This window comes from Nerophis ophidion, linkage group LG12 (assembly GCF_033978795.1).
Source record: "Nerophis ophidion isolate RoL-2023_Sa linkage group LG12, RoL_Noph_v1.0, whole genome shotgun sequence".
In the NCBI taxonomy this organism is placed as follows: domain Eukaryota; kingdom Metazoa; phylum Chordata; class Actinopteri; order Syngnathiformes; family Syngnathidae; genus Nerophis; species Nerophis ophidion.
In genome coordinates, this window is record NC_084622.1 from 55,329,273 (window position 1) to 55,335,208 (window position 5,936).

The window sequence follows — 5,936 nt, forward strand, 5'->3', positions numbered from 1 at the left end:
TCGACCCATATTCAGTTGACTATGCTACAAAGACAACATATTTGACGTTCAAACTGATAAACATTTTTTCTTTTTGCAAATAATCATTAACTTTAGAATTTAATGCCAGCAACACGTGACAAAGAAGTTGGGAAAGGTGGCAATAAATACTGATAAAGTTGAGTAATGCTCATCAAACACTTACAGTATATGGAACATTCCACAGGTGTGCAGGCTAATTGGGAACAGTTGGGTGCCATGATTGGGTATAAAAGCAGCTTCCATGAAATGCTATGTAATTCACAAACAAGGATGGGGTGAGGGTCACCACTTTGTAAGCAAATTTTCGAACAGTTTTAGAACAACATTTCTCAACGAGCTATTGCATGGAATTTAGGGATTTTGCCATCAACGGTCAGTAAAATCTTCAAAAAGTTCAGAGAATCTGGAGAAATCACTGCACGTAAGCGATGATATGAGCTGAAAAAATGCATGTAAAATGTCAATTACAGTAACCCCTCATTTAATGCTGCTAATTGATTACGGACATGACCACGATAAACGGATTTCCGTGGAGTAGGAATGAATAATTATGAATCAAATATTTTCATATCTAGAGCATTAAAACTGTTTATGACCTTCTAAACAGGGTTTTTAACATTATGAAAGTCCTATAGACATGAAATAACACCCTTTATACTTTTTTAGTCCAATATAGTAATGCTGCTTGAGGCTGAGACAATCATTGGCCACAATACTGAACAGTAAGCTCTGCTTAAATTAGTCTTCTTTAGTGGCCAATACTACTGTACAATGTATATTTGTAATTTATTTAGCTATTTTTATTTTTGAAAAGTTTTTTTTTTAGGAACAATACATTGTAAAATATTTAAGAAAAATAGAAAATATCCAAAAAAATCTGCAAAGTAGTGAAGCCGCAATATTTGAAGGGCAATGTAGCGAGGGATGACTGCAATGAATGACAGGGTATCCATCCATCCATCCATTTTCTACCGCTTATTCCCTTTTGGGGTCGCGGGGGGCGCTGGCGCCTATCTCAGCTACAATCGGGCGGAAGGCGGGGTACACCCTGGACAAGTCGCCAGCTCATCGCAGGGCCAACACAGATAGACAGACAACATTCACACTCACATTCACACACTAGGACCAATTTAGTGTTGCCAATCAACCTATCCGGTATAGCTCGGTTGGTAGAGTGGCCGTGCCAGCAATTTGAGGGTTGCAGGTTCGATTCCCGCTTACGCCATCCTAGTCACTGCCGTTGTGTCCTTGGGCAAGACACTTTACCCACGTGCTCCCAGTGCCACCCACACTGGTTTAAATGTAACTTAGATATTGGGTGTCACTATGTAAAGCGCTTTGAGTCATTAGAGAAAAGCGCTATATAAATATAATTCACTTCACTTCACTTCATCCCCAGGTGCATGTCTTTGGAAGTGGGAGGAAGCCGGAGTACCCGGAGGGAACCCACGCATTCACGGGGAGAACATGCAAACTCCACACAGGAAGATCCCGAACCTAGATTTGAACCCAGGACTGCAGGAACTTCGTATTGTGAGGCAGACGCACTAACCCCTCTGCCACCGTGAAGCCCGAATGACAGGGTACTTCATATGAAATTTTCCCTGGCCCCCTCTGGCTCTGTCTTTGATAACAATGTAATGGTTTACTTCCTGAAATATCCTCATTGTCCCCCTTGCTCACAGTGTTAGTGTTGGTGCTGGTCAACAGTCGTACTGGGGTCACATTCCGGCTAGATATGTGAGAGGAATATATGCAAGTCCATGTTTTAATTAAGTTATGTAATGCACTAAACATTATTATTGCACACTTAATTTTACACAACTTCAATTCTAATTTGATTTAAAAAGTGTAAACATATTTTCACATAAATAAAAAAATGTCAAAACCTGCACGGGGGACAAACAAAAATAAATTCTGCTTGGGCCCCAATTTAGTCAGGGCCTATAAATCCCCATTGATTAAAATTTTAGTAGTGTTAGCAAATTAACTGAACGCCACCGGCTGCCAACTCAATGGCTTGCACGGCTCTAGAGGCGTTAAGAAGTAAGGTTTTAAACAACATAGTGTTGCACAGCCACACTATTATTGTGTTACACTCACACACCCCAAACCTCATTATCAGTCGTAACAGTGTCCTCCTCCTCCAGTCCAATTTACATAATGACTTTAAACCTGCTCAGTGGCCTTGTGAGCATATGAAGAAAATTCACTTGTTAGGTGATTAAAATTATGGAGTAAAATGATATTGGTTGTTTACAAATTGTTTATTTTGGAGTCAACTACGGCCTCCAGTAGTCGGTTTGTAACGACTTCCATTGGAGGCTGATAAGCCTTTGATTACGGCTCGAGTCACGTCATTACAATATTTAATTGATTCTTTGGTGTAACACTAGATCAGGGGTGTCAAACATATGACCCGAGGGCCGTATCAGGCCCGTAAACAGGTTTTATCCGGCCCGCGGGATCCATCCATGCATTTATCCATCTTCAACCGCTTATCCGGAATCGGGTCGCGGGGACAACAGCTCCAGCAGAGACCCCCGGACTTCCTTCTCCACAGCAACTTTAGAAACTTCCTCTTGGGGAATCCCGAAGCGTACCCAGGCTAGAGAGGCGATGTAATCACCCCATCTGGTACTTGGCCTACAGGGTCTCCTCCCAGTGGGGCGTGCAACGAGGACCTCCCTAGGGAGACGCTCATGAGGCATCCGCACGAAATGCCCGAACCATGTAAGCTGGCTCCTTTCCAAGCGAAGGCTCTTCTCCGAGTCTCTCCCGGGTGACTGAACTTCTCACCCTATCTCTAAGGGACATGCCAGCCACCCTTCTGAGGAAACTCATTTCGGCCACTTGTATCCGCGATCTTATTCTTTAGGAACTAGGGCGGTAATGCAGTCCCTCTGCCGCATTGTTGTGACGAAACGAGAGCTGAGCCAGAAGGCAAAGCTCTCGGTCTACCGAGCTATCTACATTCTTACTCTCACCTATGGTCATGAAGTCTGAAAGAAAAAGATTGCGGATACAAGCGGCCAGCCCGCGGGATGAGTTTGCTAAATATACAAATTAGCCTGAAATTTTGGAATGAAAGAAAGAGCTGTTCCAAATGTGTCCACTGGATGTCGCAATAGCAATTCTTTGTATCTTTGTACATGACGCTAGATATTAGGGCTGCGAATCTTTGGGTGTCCCACGATTCGATTCAATATCAATTCTTGGGGTCACGATTCGATTCAAAATCGATTTTTTTTTTCAATTCAACATGATTCTCGGTTCAAAAATGATTTTTTTTCCCGATTTAAAAGGATTCTCTATTTATTCAATACAGAGGATTTCTGCAGGATCTACCCCAGTCTGCTGACATGCAAGCAGAGTAGTAGAGTTTTGTAAAAAGCTTTTATAATTGTAAAGGAAAATGTTTTATCAACTGATTGCAATAATGTACATTTTTTTTTAAACTATTAAAAAAATCAAAAATACGACTTATTTTTTCTTTGTGAAAACATTGGACACAGTGTGTTGTCAAGCTTATGAGATGCGATGCAAGTGTAAGCCACTGTGACAGTATTGTTCTTTTCTTTTCTTTTTTTTTATAAATGTCTAATGATAATGTAAATGAGGGATTTTTAATCACTGCTATGCTGAAATGATAACTAATATTGATACTTTTGTTGATAATATTCATTTTTGTTTCACTACTTTTGGTTTGTTCTGTGTCGTGTTTGTGTCTCCTCTCAATTGCTCTGTTTATTGCAGTTCTGAGTGTTGCTGTGTCAGGTTTGGTTTTGGAATTGGATTGCATTGTTATGGTATTGCTGTGTATGGTTTTGTTGGATTGATTAAAATATATATTTTTTAAATCGATTTAAAAAAAAAATTAGAATCGATTCTGAATCGCACAACTTGAGAATCGCGCTTCATATTTGAATGATTTTATCCCACACCCCTACTAAATATGTACAAAATAAGCCACATGATGTTAGAACAACAGTTAAGGAAAATGATCAAGCCACATAAATAACATACTGTAATGTGATTTTGATAAAATGTTCTTTTATCTTGATGGATTGAAAATTAACACCAATGAGTTGACTGATAAGCATTATCACATCATTTATTCGGAAAATATAAATAACAACAAATAAAAATAGAATACTACAACATGTAAGTGTAAAAACAACATTATGATTTGTACAATTTCAGAATGTGCTTTTTCTATTTTTTAACAAAGAAAAGAATCTTAAGGTGTCTTAATTTTTAAGCTATCATGCCGTGATTTTACCAGTCCGGCCTACTTGGGAGTAGATTTTTCTCCTTGTGGCCCCCGATCTGCACTAGATGAAGCTTGCATACCACGAGTGGCACAAGTACCACATTTTGAGAATAAATCATCACACTGAGTGCATTCTGTTTTAAGTTAAGCAGGATAGACTTTTGTTGAATAAGGATTTGTATTTGTTGTACAATAGGTTCAACAGGAACAATGTCTATTTAAGACAACAATATTTATTTATTCTGTTAATTTAGTTATTTTGCACAAAAAAATATTATTAAAAAATGTTTGTCCATTATTCTTATTATTCCAAAACCACCGTTCAATATTTGTGGATAATATAAAACTCCTTTCTCACAGATAAAAAAAAGACTAACAAATAAACTATTACAGTTGGTACAAAATCCGGCTGCTAGACTTTTGACAAGAACAAGAAAGTTTGATCATATTACGCCTATACTGGCTCACCTGCAATTGCTTCCTGTGCACTTAAGATGTGACTTTAAGGTTTTACTACTTACGTATAAAATACTACACGGTCTAGCTCCAGTGTTATGGTTTAAAGTCATATCGTACAATTGCGACAACGACTTTTTATTGTCAACTGAGTGTTTTTTTTTTTTAATGATTTTTGCTAGTGGTGTGCCTCTGGATTTTTTCAAAGCAAAAAATGTGCCTTGGCTCAAAAAAGGTTGAAAAACATGGCCCTGCGGTCCTCTCCAAGGTTTCTCATAGTCATCATTGCCACTGTCACCAACATCCCACTGGGGTGAGTTTTTCCTTGCCCTTATGCGGGCTCTACCGACTATGTCGTTGTGGTTTGTGCAGCCCTTTGAGATACTTGTGATTTAGGGCTATATAAATAAACATTGATTGATTGATAATATAAATCAGGTCGACTAGCCTTCTGGACAGCCAGTACTTCATCCATGGCCACCGGACCGGACCCCTTCCACAAGGGAGAGGGGGACAGAGGAGAAACAGAAAAGAAACGGCAGATCAACTGGTCTAAAAAGGGAGTCTATTTAAAGGCTAGTGTATACAAATTAGTTTTAAGATGATACTTAAATGCTTCTACTGAGGTAACATCTCAAACTGTTACCGGGAGGGCATTCCAGAGTACTGGAGCCCGAATGGAAAACGCTCTATAGCCCGCAGACTTTTTTGGGGCTTTAGGAATCACTAATAAGCCGGAGTCTTTTGAACGCAGATTTCTTGCCGGGACATATATGGTACAATACAATCGGCAAGATAGGCTGGAGCTAGATCGTGTAGTATTTTATACGTAAGTAGTAAAACCTTAAGTGCACAGGAAGCCAGTGCAGGTGAGCCAGTATAGGCGTAATATGATCAAACTTTCTTGTTCTTATCAAAAGTCTTGCAGCCGCATTTTGTACCAACTGTAATCGTTTATTTATTAGCCTTTTTTTTTATCTGTGAGAAATGAGTTTTATATCATCCACAAATATTGAATGGTCATTTTGGAGTAATAAGAATAATGGAAAAAACATTTCTCAATAATTATTTTTTACTTGTACAAAGAAGAGTTGAACAACTGAGCACTGTAGTGTTTTGTGCAATCCCATAACAATAATGTACTTCGTACGCCAGTAGTTTCACGTCATTATCCTTGCATTTATCG